The sequence below is a fragment of the Mustelus asterias genome, chromosome 15, assembly GCF_964213995.1.
Source record: "Mustelus asterias chromosome 15, sMusAst1.hap1.1, whole genome shotgun sequence".
Classification (NCBI taxonomy): Eukaryota; Metazoa; Chordata; class Chondrichthyes; order Carcharhiniformes; family Triakidae; genus Mustelus; species Mustelus asterias.
Window position 1 is genome coordinate 64,861,528 of NC_135815.1, and position 18,843 is coordinate 64,880,370.

Below are 18,843 nucleotides of genomic sequence, written 5' to 3' on the forward strand. Positions count from 1 at the left end.
GTAACTCTCCCCAACGCCCTACCATTAACTGAGTAAGTCCTGCCCTGGTTCAATCTACCAAAATGCATTACCTCGCATTTGTCTAAATTAAACTCCATCTGCCATTCGTCAGCCCACTGCCCAATTGATCAAGATCCCATTGCAATTGGAGATAACTTTCTTCACTATCCATTATGCCACCAATCTTATGTCATCTGCAAACTTACTAACCATGCCTCCTATATTCTCATCCAAATCATTAATATAAATGACAAATAACAGTGGAGCCAGCACTGATCCCTGAGGCACACCGCTGGTCACAGGCCTCCAGTTTGAAAAACAACTCTCTACAACCACCCTCTGGCTTCTGTCAAGAAGCCAATTTTGTATCCATTTAGATACCTCACCCTGGATCCCGTGAGATTTAACTTTATGCAATTGCACTGTCCTCATCTACCTTCTTGGTTACCCCTTCAAAAAACTCAATCAAATTTATGAGACATGATTTTCCACTCACAAAGCCATGCTGTCCCTAATCAGTCCTTGTATCTCTAAATGCCTGTAGATCCTGTCTCTCAAAATACCTTCAACAATTTACCCACCACAGATGTGAGGCTCACTGGCCTATAGTTCCCAGGCTTTTCCCTGCAGCCCTTTTTAAACAAAGGCACAACATTTGCCACTCTCCAATCTTTAGGCACCTCACCCGTGACTATCGATGATTCAAATATCTTGGCTAGCAATTTCCTCCCGAGCCTCTCACAATGTCCTGGGAAACATTTCATCAGGTCCCGGGGATTTATCTACCTTGATGCACCGTGTACAATATTGGTCTCCTTATTTAAGGAATGATGCAAATGCATTAGAAGCAGTTCAGAGAAGATTTACTAGACTAATACCAGGAATGAGCAGGTTGTCTTATGAGGAATGGTTGGAGAGACTAGAGTTCAGAAGAGAGAAGCGACTTGATGGAAACCTTTAAGATCCTGAGGGGTATTCACAGGGTGTATGTGGAGACGGTACGGTAGCGGCACGGTAGCACAGTGGTTAGCACTGCTGCTTCACAGCTCCAGGGACCTGGGTTCGATTCCCAGCTTGGGTTACTGTCTGTGTGGAGTTTGCACATTCTCCTCGTGTCTGCGTGGGTTTCCTCCGGGTGCTCCGGTTTCCGCCCACAGTCCAAAGATGTGCGGGTTATGTTGATTGGCCAGGTTAAAAATTGCCCCTTAGAGTCCTGAGATGCGTAGGTTAGAGGGATTAGCGGGTAAATATGTGGGGGTAGGGCCTGGGTGGGATTGTGGTTGGTGCAGACTCGATGGGCTGAATGGCCTCTGTCTGCACTGTAGGTTTTCTATGATTTCTATGAGACGGTTGGGGGGCGGAGGTGAAAGATTATTGGGCTATATGCGGGGATTGTGGGTTGAAGTTACAATCAGATCCGCTAAATAGCCTAAGCCCACTCCTAATTTGTATGTTGGTAGGAAGAACTTGGACAAATAATATAAAATAAGAAATAAAATTCTTAAAGGGGTGTAGGAGCAGAGTGACCTTTGTGTATTGTGCATTGATCATTGAAGGTGGCCGGATAGGTGGAGTGAGCAGTTAATAAAGCTTATCATATTCTGGGCTTTATTAACAGGAGCATAGAGTACAGGAGCAAGGCGGTTTTGTTGAACTTATACAAGACACTAGTTGGACGTCAGCTGGAATATTGTGCACAATTCTGGGCGCCACACTACAAGAAGAATGTGAACACATTGGCGAGAATGCAGAAAAGTAAAGTAAAATAAAGTTTATTTATTCGTCACAAGTGAGGCTTACAGTAACACTGCAATGAAGTTATTGTGAAATTCCACTAGTTTCCACACTCTGGCGCCTGTCCGGGTCAATGTACCTAACCAGCACATCTTACGGGCGGCACGGTGGCACAGTGGTTAGCATTGCTGCTTCACAGCTCCAGGGACCTGGGTTCGATTCCCGGCTTGGGTCACTGTCTGTGTGGAGTTTGCACATTCTCCTCGTGTCTGCGTGGGTTTCCTCCAGGTGCTCCGGTTTCCTCCCACAGTCCAAAGATGTGCGGGTTAGGTTGATTGGCCATGCTAAAATTGCCCCTTAGTGTCCTGGGATGCGTAGATTAGAGGGATTAGCAGGTAAAATATGTAGGGATATGGGGGTAGGGCCTGGGTGGGATTGTGGTCGGTGCAGACTCGATGGGCCGAATGGCCTCTTTCTGTACTGTACGGTTTCTATGATTTCTATGAAGTCCCCTGGGCCTGATAATATATTCTAGCATTTTTTGGGAGGCAAGGGATGAGATTGCAGAGCCTTTGGCTTTGATCTTTGGGTCCTCATCGTCCACGGGGATGGTGCCAGAGGACTGAAGAATGGCGAATGCTGTTCCTCTGTTTAAGAAAGGGAATAGAAATGACCCTGGTAATTATAGGCCGGTTAGTCTTACTTCGGTGGTTGGTAAATTGATGGGATTTACGACCATTTAGAAAGATGCGGATTAATCCGGAATAGTCAGCACGGATTCGTGAAGGGCAAGTCGTGCCTCACAAATTTGATAGAATTTTTTGAGGAGGTAACTAAGTGTGTTGATGAAGGTAGGGCAGTTGATGTCATATACATGGATTTTAGTAAGGCGCTTGATAAGGTCCCCCATGGTCGGCTTATGATGAAAGTAAGGAGGTGTGGGATAGAGGGAAAGTTGGCCGATTGGATAGGTAACTGGCTATCTGATCGAAGTGTGCTTCTTACTGTGCTTACGCCAGTCCAACGCCGGCATCTCCACATCATATCTGATCGAAGACAGAGGGTGGTGGTGGATGGAAAATTTTCGGACTGGAGGCAGGTTGCTAGCGGAGTGCCACAGGGATCAGTGCTTGGTCCTCTGCTCTTTGTGATTTTTATTAATGACTTAGAGGAGGGGGCTGAAGGGTGGATCAGTAAATTTGCTGATGACACCAAGATTGGTGGAGTAGTGGATGAGGTGGAAGGCTGTTGTAGACTGCAAAGAGACATAGATAGGATGCAAAGCTGGGCTGAAAAATGGCAGATGGAGTTCAACCCTAAATGTGAGGTGATTCATTTTGGTAGGACAAATTTAAATGTGGATTACAGGGTCAAAGGCAGGGTTCTGAAGACTGTGGAGGAACAGAGAGATCTGGGGTCCATATCCACAGATCTCTGAAGGTTGCCACTCAAGTGGACAGAGCTGTGAAGAAGGCCTATAGTGTGTTAGCTTTTATTAACAGGGGGTTGGAGTTTAAGAGCCGTGGGGTTATGCTGCAACCGTACAGGACCTTGGTGAGACCACATTTGGAATATTGTATGCAGTTCTGGTCACCTCACTATAAGAAGGATGTGGAAGCGCTGGAAAGAGTGCAGAGGAGATTTACCAGGATGCTGCCTGGTTTGGAGGGTAGGTCTTGTGAGGAAAGGTTGAGGGAGCTAGGGCTGTTCTCTCTGGAGCGGAGGAGGTTGAGGGGAGACTTAATAGAGGTTTACAAAATGATGAAGGGGATAGATAGACTGCATGTTCAAAGACTATTTCCTCGGGTGGATGGAGCTATTACAAGGGGGCATAACTATAGGGTCCATGGTGGGAGATATAAGAACAAAGAACAATACAGCACAGGAACAGGCCCTTCGGCCCTCCAGGCCCGCGCCGCTCCCCGGTCCAGGATTGAATCCTGAATCCAGAATCCCCGCCCAATTTTCCAGCCTATCTACATCCTAATATCCTATCCACCGAGCTGTCCCTCACAGCTACGATGCTTTGTTCATCACAACCTATTAACTCACCCCCACCCCCCCATTCCAGACCATGTGATCTCCAGGGAGAGGCGAAAACCCAGAGTGAAAACCCCAGGGCCAATATGGGGAAAAAAAAATCTGGGAAATTCCTCTCCGACCCCCTGAGGCGATCGAAACGAGTCCAGGAGATCACACTGGCCCTGATCAGAAAATGCTTCCCAACCCTATTCATTTCCACTTCTGCTTTACGAACACCATCTGAATTCCCTGCCCCCGAGACAGGTTCCCAACTATCCGCAGTCTCGCTCTGTACTGGCACCAGCAAGATGATCATAGAATGAAGCCTTGAAACGAGAAACAAAGAACAATTAGCCCGCGCCGCTCCCTGGTCCAAACTAGACCACTCTTTTGTATCCCTCCATTCCCACTCCGTTCATATAGCTGTCTAGATAAGTCTTAAACGTTCCCAGTGTGTCCGCCTCCACCACCTTGCCCGGCAACACATTCCAGGCCCCCACGACCCTCTGTGTAAAATATGTCCTTCTGATATCTGTGTTAAACCTCCCCCCCTTCACCTTGAACTTATGACCCCTCGTGAACGTCACCACCGACCCGGGGAAAAGCTTCCCACCGTTCACCCTATCTATGCCTTTCATAATTTTATACACCTCTATTAAGTCTCCCCTCATCCTCCGTCTTTCCAAGGAGAACAACCCCAGTTTCCCCAATCTCTCCTCATAACCAAGCCCCTCCATACCAGGCAACATCCTGGTAAACCTCCTCTGTAGGAAAGATGCCCGAGGTAGGTTCTTTACTCAGAGAGTGGTTGGGGTGTGGAATGGACTGCCTGCAGTGATAGTGGAGTCAGACACTTTAGGAACATTTAAGCAGTTATTGGATAGGCACATGGAGCACACCAGGATGATAGGGAGTGGGATAGCTTGATCTTGGTTTCAGATAAAGCTCGGCACAACATCGTGGGCCGAAGGGCCTGTTCTGTGCTGTACTGTTCTATGTTCTAGTCATAGAGTCATAGAGGTTTACAGCATGGAAACAGGCCCTTCGGCCCAACTTGTCCATGCCGCCCTTTCTTTTTTAAAACCTCTAAATTAATCCCAATTGCCTGCATTTGGCCCATATCCCTCTATACCCATTGTACCCATGTAACTATCTAAATGCTTTTTAAAAGATAAAATTGTAGCTGCTTCTACTACTACCTCTGGCAGCTTGTTCCAGACACTAACCACCATGTGAAAAAATTGCCCCTCTGGACACTTTTGTATCTCTCCCCTTAAACCTATGCCCTCTCGTTTTAGACTCCCCTATCTTTGGGAAAAGATATTGACTATCTACCTTGTCTATGCCCCTCATTATCTTATAGACTTCTATAAGAAAAAAGACCTCCAGAGAAAAAAGTCCCATTCTATTCAGCCTCTCCTTATAACTCAATCCATCAAGTCCCGGTAGCATCCTAGTAAATCTTTTCTGCACTCTTTCTAGTTTAATAATATCCTTTCTATAATAGGGTGACCAGAATTGCACACAGTATTCCAAGTGTGGCCTCATCAATGCCTTGTACAACTTCAACAAGACGTCCCAACTCCTGTATTCAATGTTCTGACCGATGAAACCAAGCATGCTGAATGCCTTCTTCACCACTCTGTCCACCTGTGACTCCACTTTCAAGGAGCTATGAACATGTACCCCTAGATCTCTTTGTTCTGTAACTCTCCCCAACGCCCTACCATTAACTGAGTAAGTCCTGCCCTGGTTCAATCTACCAAAATGCATTACCTCACATTTGTCTAAATTAAACTCCATCTGCCATTCGTCAGCCCACTGGCCCAATTGATCAAGATCCCGCTGCAATTGGAGATAACCTTCCTCACTGTCCACCATGCCACCAATCTTGGTGTCATCTGCAAACTTACTAACCATGCCCCCTATATTCTCATCCAAATCATTAATATAAATGACAAATAACAGTGGAGCCAGCACTGATCCCTGAGGCACACCGCTGGTCACAGGCCTCCAGTTTGAAAAACAACTCTCTACAACCACCCTCTGGCTTCTGTCAAGAAGTATCCAACGCCGGCATCTCCACATTCTGTCAAGAAGCCAATTTTGTATCCATTTAGATACCTCACCCTGGGTCCCGTGAGATTTAACATTATGCAACAACCTACCATGTGGTACCTTGTCAAAGGCCTTGCTAAAGTCCATGTTGACAACATCAACTGCACTGCCCTCATCTTACCTTCTTGGTTACCCCTATGTTTCTATGTTTATAAAAAACTCCATTAAATTTGAGAGACATGATTTTCCACTCACAAAGCCATGCTGACTGTCCCTAATCAGTCCTTGCATCTCTAAATGCCTGTAGATCCTGTCTCTCAAAATACCTTCCAACAATTTACCCACCACAGATGTGAGGCTCACTGGCCTGAAGTTCCCCGGCTTTTCCCTGCAGCCCTTTTTAAACAATGGCAAATGTTGTGCCTCTCTCCAATCTTCAGGCACCTCACCCGTGACTATCGATGATTCAAATATCTCGGCTAGGGGACCCGCACTTTCTTCCCTAGCCTCCCACAACATCCTGGGATATACCTCAGGGTCCCGCAGATTTATCTACCTTGATGCGCTTTAAGACTTCCAGCACCTCCTTCTCTGTAATATGTACACTCCTCAAGACATCAATATTTAATTCCCAAGTTCCCTAACATCCATGCTTTTCTCAACAGTAAACACTGATGAGAAATTTTCATTTAGGATCTCACCCATCTCTTGTGGATCCGCACATAGATGACCTTGTTGATCCTTAAGAGGCCCTACTCTCTCCCTTAGAAATCATAGAAACCCTTCAGTGCAGAAGGAGGCCATTCGGCCCATCGAGTCTGCACCGACCACAATCCCACCCCGGCCCTACCCCCACATATTTTACCCACTAATCCCTCTAACCTACACATCCCAGGACTCTAAGGGGCAATTTTTTAACCTGGCCAATCAACCTAACCCTTTGGACTGTGGGAGGAAACCGGAGCACCCGGAGGAAACCCACGCAGACACGAGGAGAATGTGCAAACTCCACACAGACAGTGACCCGAGCCGGGAATCGAACCCGGGACCCTGGAGCTGTGAAGCAGCAGTGCTAACCACTGTGCTACCGTGCCGCCCACCACCACCTTGTTACTCTTTTGTCCTTTATGTATTTGTAGAAGCTCTTTGGATTCTCCTTTGCCTTATCTGCCAAAACAATTTTGTGTCCCCTTTTTGCCCTCCTGATTTCTCTCTTAACTCTACTCCGACACCCCCTATACTCTTCAAGAGATTGGTAATGAAAAGATTGTTGGAGCTGCGGGCTGACAAGAGCCCAGGTCCCTGAAGGACTTCATCGTAGGGTCTTTAAAAAGTGTCGAGTAAGATAGTTGAAGCACTGGTTTTAATTTTCCAAAACTCCCTAGATTCGGAGTAGGTCCCATTAGATTGGAAAATAGCAAACGTAACTCCATTATTCAAAATGGGAGGGAGACAGAACGTAGGAAATTACAAGTCAGTTAGCTTAACATCTGTCGTAGTGCATATGTTAGAAGTTATTATTAGAGGAGTTACAGCAGGGCTCTTGGATAAATTCAAGGTAATCAGGCAAGGTCAACATTGTTTAGTTAAAGGGAAATCATGTTTAACCACTCCTTGAAAATACAACAGGGAGGCGGTGCTGTAATGGTAATGTCATTGCATTAGTAATTCACCTTGGCAACTGGTGGAATTTAAATTCAATTAATAAATCTGGAATTAAAAAAGTTAGTTTTAAAAAACTGGTGACTGTGAAATCATTGTTGATTGCCATAAGTACCTATCTGATTCACTGACGTCCTTTAGGGAAGGAAATCTGACATCTTTACCTGGTCTAGCCTAACTGTAATCCATATCAGTATGGAGGACTTAAATGTCCTCTGAAATGGCCTAACAAAATTTAACAATGCATAACCCAAGACACCAGAAATGATAACGGCAAACACATCCCTGTTGACCCTGCAAAGCCCTCGTTACTAACATCTGGCTTGTGGCATAATTGGGAGAGACAAGCAACAGCCTGACTGTCTATAAGGTATGATTACATAAGTAGGACTTTGTCCCAGCTGCTGCCATCACCATCCAATGTCCCAGACACCACTGACAGGGCAGACCCATCAGAGGTTTGACAGCACAGTGGTATACAGTTGAGAGAGAGTTGTCCTGGCAGTTCTCATTAACTCTGCACTCCATGACATCTCATAGCATCAGGTCAAACCTCCAGCTGGTTACCACCTATTGTCCTTCTTCAGCTGATAAGTCAGTACTCCTTCATGTTGAACATCACTTGGAGGAAGCAAGGATGGGGATTTCAATGTCATAGAACATAGAACATTACAGCGCAGTACAGGCCCTTCGGCCCTCAATGTTGCGCCGACCTGTGAAACCAATCTAAAGCCCATCTAACCTACACTATTCCAATATCATCCATATGTTTATCCAATGACCCTTTAAATGCCCTTAATGTTGACGAGTCCACTACTGTTGCAGGCAGGACATTCCACGCCCTTACTACTCTCTGAGTAAAGAACCTACCTCTGACATCTGTCCTATATCTATCACCCCTCAATTTAAAGCTATGTCCCCTCGTGCTAGCCATCACCATCCAAGGAAAAAGGCTCACACTGTCCACCCTATCTAATCCTCTGATCATCTTGTATGCCTCTATTAAGTCACCTCTTAACCTTCTTCTCTCTAACGAAAACAGCCTCAAGTCACTCAGCCTTTCCTCATAAGACCTTCCCACCATACCAGGCAACATCCTGGTAAATCTCCTCTGCACCCTTTCCAATGCGTCCACATCCTTCCTATAATGCGGCGACCAGAACTGTACGCAATACTCCAAGTGCGGCCGCACCAGAGTTTTGTACAGCTGCAACATGACATCATGGTTCCGAAACTCAATCCCTCTACCAATAAAAGCTAACACGCCTTCTTAACAACCCTATCAACCTGGGTGCCAACTTTCAGGGATCTATGCACATGGACACCGAGATCTCTCTGCTCATCCGCACTAGCTGTAGGATGTTATAGCTGGGGGAAAGGAAATTATGATGCGATTAGGCGAGATTTAGGATGCATAGGATGGGGAAGAAATCTGCAGGGGATGGGCACAATTGAAATGTGGAGCTTGTTCAAGGAACAACTACTGCGTGTCCTTGAAAAGTATGTACCTGTCAGACAGGGAGGAAGTGGTCGAGCGAGGAAACCGTGGTTTACTAAAGAAGTTGAATCTCTTGTGAAGAGAACGAAGGAGACTTATGTAAAGATGAGACATGAAGGCTCAGTTAGGGTGCTTGAGAGTTACAAGTTAGCCAGGAAGGACCTGAAGAGAGAGCTAAGTAGAGCCAGGAGGGGACATGAGAACTCTTTGGCAGGTAGATCATAGATCATAGAAACCCTACAGTACAGAAAGAGGCCATTCGGCCCATCGAGTCTGCACCGACCACAATCCCACCCAGGCCCTACCCCCATATCCCTACATATTTTACCCACTAATCCCTCAAACCTACGCATCTTAGGACACTAAGGGGCAATTTTAGCATGGTCAATCAACCTAACCCGCACATCTTTGGACTGTGGGAGGAAACCGGAGCACCCGGAGGAAACCCTCGCAGACACGAGGGGAATGTGCAAACTCCACACAGACAGTGACCCAAGCCAGGAATCGAACTCAGGCCCCTGGAGCTGTGAAGCAGCAGTGCTAACTACTGTGCTACCGTGCCGCCCATCCGTAGGACCAAGGAAAACCCTAAAGCTTTCTATAATAGGTGTGTCAGGAATAAAAGAATGACTAGGGTAAGATTAGGGCCAGTCAAGGACAGTAGTGGGAAGTTGTGCGTGGAGTCCGAAGAGATAGGAGAGGCGCTGAATGAATATTTTTCGTCAGTATTCACGCAGGAAAAAGACAATGTTGTCAAGGAGAATACTGAGATACAGGCTATTAGACTAGACGGGATTGAGGTTCATAAGGAGGAGGTGTTAGCAATTCTGGAAAGTGTGAAAATAGATAAGTCCCCTGGGCCGGATGGGGTTTATCCTAGGATTCTCTGGGAAGCTAGGGACGAGATTGCAGAGCCTTTGGCTTTGATCTTCATGTCGTCATTGTCTAAGGAATAGTGCCAGAAGACTGGAGGATAGCAAGTGTTGTACCCTTGTTCAAGAAGGGGAGTAGAGACAACCCTGGTAATTATAGACCAGTGAGCCTTACTTCTGTTGTGGGCAAAGTTTTGGAAAGGAGTACAAGAGATAGGATTTATAATCATCCAGAAAGGAACAATTTGATTAGGGATAGTCAACACGGTTCTGTGAAGGGTAGGTCGTGCCTCACAAACTTTCATTGTTGCACCGGAGCAAGAGAGAGACAGGAGAGCTGGTGGATACAGTGATACAGTGCTAAGGGGAAGGGAGCTACTTTAAATATCTATTTTTTCGCGGGGTTTTAGTTATTTAAGAGTGTAAGAGTAACCCGGAAGTAGCCCGGGCGCGGGGTCACGTGGGCGGACATTTTGTAGTTTTTTAAGCGTGCGAAGTATAAAAGGGAGGCCGCAGTATACAGCGGGCAGCGTCGGGAGTGGGCAGGGAAGTGAGTGGGAAGCAGTGTGAAAGCTGTAAGGGCTTTGGCTCACAGGACTTCGGGGGGAAAGGTCGAGCAGGGGTGAGTTTCTTTTTTGTTATTTCTAATTTACTTTTCTCTGTGTACCTTGGTAGAAAGGGTGAAATATGAGTGTTAAGCCAGTGTGTTGTTTGCAGTGCAGTATGTGGGAGGTCCTGGAGGCACCTGGCCTCCCGGACATCCACATCTGTGAGGGGTGTGTCGAGCTGCGGTTCCTGAGGGACCGTGTTAGGGAGCTGGAACTGCAGCTCGAGGATCTTAGGCTGTCAAGGGAGAATGAGGAGGTGATAGACAAGAGCTATCATCAGGTGGTCACACCAGGGCCACGGGAGGAGGCCAAGTGGGTGACGGCCAGGAAGGGTAAAGCTCGGGTAATTGAGAGCACCCCGGTGGGTGTGCCCCTACACAACAAGTACTCCTGCCCCTACACAACAAGTACTCCTGCCCCTACACAACAAGTACTCCTGCCTGAGTACTGTCGGGGACTCGACAGTAAGGGGGTTGGACAGGCATTTTTGCGGAGGTAGGCGGGAGTCTCGCATGGTGGTCTGCCTCCCTGGGGCTGGGATCCAGGATGTCGCTGGGCGAGTCCCAGAAATCCTGAGGTGGGAGGGAGAGGAGGTAGCGGTACATATTGGTACCGCTGATGTGGGTAGGAAGGGGTCATGAAAAGAGAGTATAGGGAATTAGGGAGACAGCTGAGAAGGAGGAAAGCAAAGGTAGTAATCTCAGGATTGCTGCCTGTGCCACGGGAAGGTGAGGACAGGAATGGAGTGAGGTGGAGGATGAATATGTGGCTGAGGGACTGGTGAAGGGGGCAGGGATTCAGGTTCCTGGACCATTGGGACCTCTTTAGGGGCAGGTGTGACCTGTACACAAAAAATGGGTGACACTTGAATCCCAGGGGGACCAATATCCTGGCTAAGGCTACTGGGGAGAGTTTAAACTAGATAGGTTGGGGGGAGGGGATCAAAATGAGATGACTGAGAGTGAGGAAGGTAGCTCACAAACAGAGAAGGGTTATAGACAGTGCAAGAGGGCGGATGGACAGGGAATAGAGAAGGGGAGAGCTCAGACCAAAGGATTGAGATGTGTTTACTTTAATGCCAGGAGTATAGTGAATAAAGGGGATGAGCTCAGAGCGTGGATCGATGCCTGGAAGTGTGATGTGGTGGCCATTACGGAGACTTGGATGTCTCAGGGACAGGACTGGATACTACAGGTGCCGGGATTCAGATGTTTCAGGAAGGACAGGGAGGGAGGCAAGAGAGGAGGTGGAGTGGCACTGCTGATCAGGGATAGTGTCACAGCTGTAGAGAAGGTGTATGCTGTGGAGGGATTGTCCACCGAGTCTCTGTGGGTGGAAGTTCAGAGTGGGAAGGGGCCGGTCGCTTTGCTGGGAGTTTTCTATAGGCCGCCCAATAGTAACAGGGAGGTGGAGGAGCAGATAGGGAAACAGATCCTGGAGAGATGCAGTAATAGCAGAGTTGTTGTGATGGGAGACTTTAATTTCCCAAACATAGATTGGAATATCCCTAGGGTAAGGGGATTGGATGGGGAAGAGTTCGTTAGGTGTGTTCAGGAGGGTTTCCTGACACAGCATGTGGACAAGCCTACAAGAGGAGAGGCTGTACTTGATCTGATACTGACCAATGAACCTGGACAGGTGTCAGATCTCTCAGTGGGAGAGCATCTTGGGGATAGCGATCATAACTCTATCTCCTTTAGGTTTGCACTGGAAAAAGAGAGGATCAGGCAAGCTAGGAAAGTGTTTATATGGAGTAAGGGGAAATATGAAGACATTAGACAGCAAATTAGAGGAGTAAATTGGAAGGAGGTATTCTCGGGGAAATGTACTGGAGAGGTGGCAGTTTTTCAAGGAACGTCTGTCTAGAGTTCTACAGGACAACGTTTCGAGCAGACAGGGAGGTGTTGGTCGGTTAAAGGAACCGTGGTGCACGAAAGCTGTGTGGGACCTAGTGGAGAAGAAAAGGAAAGCGTACAAAAGGCTCAGAGAGCTTGACGAAGATAGGGATCTAGATGAGTATACGGCTTGGAGGAAGGGACTAAAGAAGGAAATTAGGAGAGCCAGAAGGGGTCACGAGAAGGCCCTGGCAGGTAGGATTAAGGAGAACCCTAAGGCGTTCTATAAATATGTGAAGAGTAAAAGGATGAGACGTGACGGAATAGGGTCTATAAAAGGTGAAGGCGGGAAAGTCTGTACGGAACCAGTAGAAATGGCAGAGGTGCTCAATGAGTATTTTGCCTCGGTTTTCACAGAGGAGAAGGACCTGGATGGATGTACTGCGGCCGTGCGGTGGACTGAAAGGATTGAGTATGTGGACTTTAAGAAAGAGGTTGTGCTGGAATCTTTGAATGGCATCAAGATAGATAAGTTGCTGGGTCCAGATGGGATGTACCCAGGTTACTGTGGGAGGCAAGGGAAGAGATTGCAGAGCCTCTGGCGATGATCTTTGCGTCGTCGATGGAGACGCGAGAGGTGCCGGAGGATTGCAGATGTGGTTCCTATTTTCAAGAAGGGGAATAGGGATAGCCCAGGTAATTACCGACCGGTGAGTCTAACCTCAGTGGTTGGTAAACTGATGGAGAAGATCCTGAGGGACAGGATATATGAGCATTTAGAGAGGTTTAGTATGCTCAAGAATACTCAGCATGGCTTTGTCAAGGGCAGATCGTGCCTTACGAGCCTGGTGGAGTTCTTCGAAAATGTGACTAAACACATTGACGAAGGGAAGGCGGTAGATGTGGTTTAAATGGATTTTAGTAGGGCGTTCGATAAGGTCCCCCATGCAAGGCTTCTAGAAAAAGTGAGAGGGCATGAGATCCAAGGGACTGCTGCCCGGTGGATCCAGAACTGGCTTTCCCAAAGGAGGCAGAGAGTGTGTATAGATGGGTCTTTTTCTAAATGGAGGTCGGTCATCAGTGGTGTGCCCCAGGGATCTGTTCTGGGACCCTTGCTGTTTGTGATTTTCATAAATGACCTGGATGAGGAAGCGGAGGGATGGGTTGGTAAGCTTGCCGACGACACGAAGGTTGGTGGGGTTGTGGATAGTCTGGAGGGATGTCAGAAGTTACAGAGGGACATAGATAGGATGCAAGACTGGGCGGAGAAGTGGCAGGTGGACTTCAACCCAGATAAATGCGTCGTGGTCCATTTTGGTAGGTCAAATGGGATGAAGGAGTACAATATAAAGGGAAAGACTCTTAGTACTGTAGAGGATCAGAAGGACCTTGGGGTCCGGGTCCATAGGACTCTAAAATCGGCCCCGCAGGTGGAGGAGGTGGTTAAGAAGACGTATGGTGTGCTAGCCTTTATCAATCGAGGGATTGAGTTTAGGAGTCCGGGGATAATGATGCAGCTATACAAGACCCTCGTCAGACCCCACTTGGAGTACTGTGCTCAATTCTGGTCGCCTCACTATAGGAAGGATGTGGAAAAGATTGAAAGGGTGCAGAGGAGATTTACAAGGATGTTGCCTGGATTGAGTGGCATGCCTTATGAGGATAGGCTGAGGGAGCTTGGTCTTTTCTCCTTGGAGAGACGAAGGATGAGAGGAGACCTAATAGAGGTGTATAAGATGTTGAGAGGCATAGATAGGGAGGACTCTCAGAGGCTTTTTCCCAGGGTGGAAATGTCTGCTATGAGAGGACACAGGTTTAGGGTGCTGGGGGGTAGGTACAGGGGAGATGTTAGGGGTAAGTTTTTCACACAGAGGGTGGTGGGCGAGTGAAATCGGCTGCCATCAGTGGTGGTGGAGGCGAACTCAATAGGGTCTTTTAAGAGACTCCTGGATGAGTACATGGAGCTTAATAGGATGGAGGGTTATAGGTAGATCTAGAAGGTAGGGATGTATTCGGCACAACTTGTGGGCCGAAGGGCCTGTTTGTGCTGTAGTTTTTCTATGTTGCTATGTTTCTAAACCTTATTGAGTTCTTTGAGAAGGTGACCAAAGAGGTGGATGAGGGTAAAGCAGTTGATGTGGTGTATATGGATTTCAGTAAAGCGTTTGATAAGGTTCCCCACAGTAAGCTATTGCAGAAAATACGGAGGCATGGGATTGAGGGTGATTTTGCGGTTTGGATCAGAAATTGGCTAGCTGTAAGACAGAGGTTGGTGGTTGATGGGAAATGTTCATCCTAGAACATAGAACAGTACAGCACAGAACAGGCCCTTCGGCCCACGATGTTGTGCCGAGCTTTGTCTGAAACCCAGATCAAGCTATTTCCTCCCTATCATCTCGAAGTACTCCATGTGCCTATCCAATAGCTTCTTAAATGTTCCTAAAGTTTCTGACTCCACTATCCCTGCAGGCAGTCCATTCCACACCCCAACCACTCTCTGAGTAAAAAACCTACCTCGGACATCCTTCCTATATCTCCCACCATGAACCCTATAGTTATGCCCCCTAGTTACCACTCCATTCACCCGAGGAAATAGTCTTTGAACGTTCACTCTATCTATCCCCCTCATCATCTTATAAACCTCTATCAAGTCTCCTCTCAACCTCCTCCGCTCCAAAGAGAAAAGCCCAAGTTCCCTCAACCTTCCCTCATAAGACCTACCCTCCAAACCAGGCAGCATCCTGGTAAATCTCCTTTGCACTCTTTCCAGTGTCTCCACATCCTTCTTGTAGTGAGGTGGCCAGAACTGTACACAATATTCCAAATGTGGTCTCACCAAGGTCCTGTACAGTTGCAGCATAACCCCACGGCTCTTAAACTCAAACCCCCTCTTAATGAATGCCAACACACTATAGGCCTTCTTCACGGCTCTATTCACTTGAGTGGCAACCTTCAGAGATCTATGGATATGAACCCCAAGATCTCTCTGTTCCTCCACATTCTTCAGAACCCTACCTTTGACCCTGTAATCCACATTTAAATTTGTCCTACCAAAATGAATCACCTCGCATTTGTCAGGGTTAAACTCCATTTGCCATTTTTCAGCCCAGCTCTGCATCCTATCTATATCTCTTTGCAGCCTACAACAGCCCTCCACCTCATCCACTACTCCACCAATCTTGGTGTCATCAGCAAATTTACTGATCCACCCTTCAGCCCCCTCCTCCAAGTCATTTATAAAAATGACAAATAGCAGAGGACCAAGCACTGATCCCTGTGGCACTCCGCTGGTAACCGGTTTCCAGTCCGAAAATTTTCCATCCACCACCACCCTCTGTCTTCTGTTAGATAGCCAGTTACCTATCCAATCGGCCAAACTTCCCTCTATCCCACACATCCTTACTTTCATCATAAGCCAACCGTGGGGGACTTTATCAAACGCCTTACTAAAATCCATGTATATGACATCAACTGCACTACCTTCATCTACATACTTAGTTACCTCCTCAAAAAATTCTATCAAATTTGTGAGGCAAGACTTGCTCTTCACAAATCCGTGCTGACTAACCCGGATTAAGCTGCATCTTTCTAAATGGTCGTAAATCCTATCCCTAAGGACCTTTTCCATCAACTTACCGACCACCGAAGTAAGACGAACCGGCCTATAATTACCAGGGTCATTTCTATTCCCTTTCTTAAACAGAGGAACCACATTCACCACTCTCCAGTCCTCTGGCACCACCCCCGTGGACAGTGAGGACACAAAGATCAATGCCAAAGGCTCTGCTATCTCATCCCTTGCCTCCCAAAGAATCCTAGGATATATTTCATCAGGCCCAGGGGACTTATCAACTTTCAGTTTATTCAAAATTGCTAGTACATCTTCCCTCCGAACATCTATTTCCTCCAACCTATCAGCCTGTGACACCATCTCTTCCTCAAAAACATGGCCCCTCTCCTTGGTGAACACCGAAGAAAAATATTCATTCATCACCTCTCCTATCTCTTCTGACTCCATGCACAAATTCCCACTGCCGTCCTTGACCGGCCCCAGCCTCACCCTGGTCATTCTTTTATTCCTCACATAAGAGTAAAAAGCCTTGGGGTTTTCCTTGATCCGACCTGCCAAGGACTTCTCATGCCCCCTCCTAGCTCTCCTAAGCCCCTTTTTCAGCTCATTTCTTGCTAACTTGTAACCCTCCATCGAGCCAACTGAACCTTGTTTTCTCAACCTAACATACGCTTCCTTCTTCCTCTTGACGAGACATTCCACCTCTTTTGTGAACCATGGTTCCCTCACTCGGCCATTTCCTCTCTGCCTGGCAGGGACATACCTATCAAGGACACGCAGTATTTGTTCCTTGAAAAAGTTCCACTTATCATTAGTGCCTTTGCCTGACAATTTTTGTTCCCATCCTATGCTTCCTAATTCCTGCCTGATTGCATCATAATTACCTCTCCCCCAATTGTAAACTATGCCCTGCCGTATGGCCCTCTCCCTCTCCATTGCAATAACAAAAGACACCGAATCCTGGAGTTCAGTTACTAGTGGTGTACCACAAGGATCTGTTTTGGGGCCACTGCCAGTTGTCATGTTTTTAAATGACCTGGATGGTGGAAGGATGGGTTAGTAAATTTGCAGATGACACTAAAGTCGGTGGAGTTGTGGACAGTGCGGAAGGATGTTGCAGGTTACAGAGGGACATAGATAAGCTGAAGAGCTGGACTGAGAGGTGGCAATTGGAGTTTAATGCGGAAAAGTGTGAGGTGATTCACTTTGGAAGGAGTAACAAGAATACAGAGTACTGGGCTAATGATAAGATACTTGGTAGTGTGGATGAGCAGAGAGATCTCGGTGTCCATGTGCATAGATCCCTGAAAGTTGGCACCCAGGTTGATAGGGTTGTTAAGAAGGCGTACCATGTGTTAACTTTTATTGGTAGAGGGATTGAGTTTCGGAGCCATGATGTCATGTTGCAGCTGTACAAAACTCTGGTGCGGCCGCACTTGGAGTATTGCATGCAGTTCTGGTCGCCGCATTATCGGAAGGATGTGGAAGCGTTGGAAAGGGCGCAGAGAAGATTTACCAGGATGTTGCCTGGTATGGTGGGAAGGTCTTATGAGGAAAGGCTGAGTGACTTGAGGCTGTTTTCGTTAGAGAGAAGAAGGTTAAGAGGTGACTTAATAGAGACATACAAGATGAACTCACATACTGTTAAAGGTTTAGACGGGGTAGAGTTTGTAAAATGTGTTCAGGAGAATTTTCTACATCAGTATATAGAGGTGCCAACTAGAGAGGATGCGATATTGGATCTCCTATTGGGAAATGAGTTAGGGCAGGTGATGAATGTGAGTGTGAGGGAACACTTTGGATCCAGTGATCATAATGCCATTAGTTTCAACCTGATCGTGGATAAGGATAGATCTGGTCCTCGGGTTGAAGTTCTGAACTGGAAAAAGGCCAAATTTGATGAAATGAGAAGGGATCTGGGAAGTGTGGATTGGCACAGGCTGTTCTCTGGTAAGGATGGAAATGGAAAGTGGGAGGCCTTCAAAGGAGAAATTTTGAGAGTGCAGAGTTTGTATGTTCCTGTCAGGATTAAAGGCAAAGTAAATAGGAATAAGGAACCTTGGTTCTCGAGGGAGATTGTAACACTGATTAACAGGAAGAGAGAGTTGTATGAAATGTACAGGCAGCAAGGAACACATCAGATGCTCGAGGAGTATAAAAAGTGCAAGAAGCTACTTAAGAGGGAAATCAGGAGGGCTAAAAGAAGACATGAGGTTGCTTTGGCAGACAGAGTGAAGGAAAATCCAAAGAGCTTCTATAGGTATGTTAGGGGCAAAAGGATAGTGAGGGATAAAATTGGTCCTCTTGAAGACCAGAGTGGTAGACTGTGTATGGAACCAAAAGAGATGGGGGAGATAGTAAATGGTTTTTTTGCATCCGTATTTACTGAGGAAACGGGCATGGAGTCTACGGAAATAGGGCAAACAGGTAGGGAGGTCATGGAACCTTTACAGATCAAAGGGGAGGAGGTGCTCGCTGTCTTGAGGCAAATCAGAGTGGATAAATCCCCAGGACCGGACAGGGTATTCCCACGGACCTTGAGGGAAGCTAGTGTTGAACTTGCAGGGGCCCTGGCAGACATATTTAAAATGTCAGTATTCACGGGGGAGGTGCCGGATGATTGGAGAGTGGCTCATGTTGTTCCGTTGTTTAAAAAAGGTTCCAAAAGAAATCCGGGAAATTATCGGCCAGTAAGTTTGACGTCGGTGGTGGGCAAGTTATTGGAAGGTGTGATAAGGGATAGGATCTACAAATATTTGGATAGACAGGGACTTATTAGGGAGAGTCAACATGGCTTTGTGCGTGGTAGGTCATGTTTGACCAATCTATTAGAGTTTTTTGAGGAGGTTACCAGGAAAGTGGATGAAGGGAAGGCGGTGGATGTTGTCTACCTGGATTTCAGCAAGGCCTTTGACAAGGTCCCTCATGGGAGGTTAGTTAGGAAGGTTCAGTCGCTAGGTATACATGGGGAGGTAGTAAATTG

At 47.0% G+C, this 18,843-nt stretch overlaps 1 protein-coding gene across 1 annotated transcript in view; it reads right to left on the reverse strand.

The window, feature by feature from the left end:
• The window catches only part of acat2 (acetyl-CoA acetyltransferase 2), a 120,379-nt gene that overhangs the window by 91,860 nt on the left and 9,676 nt on the right, over nucleotides 1-18,843 (reverse strand). The gene's annotated exons all lie outside the window — the stretch shown is intronic.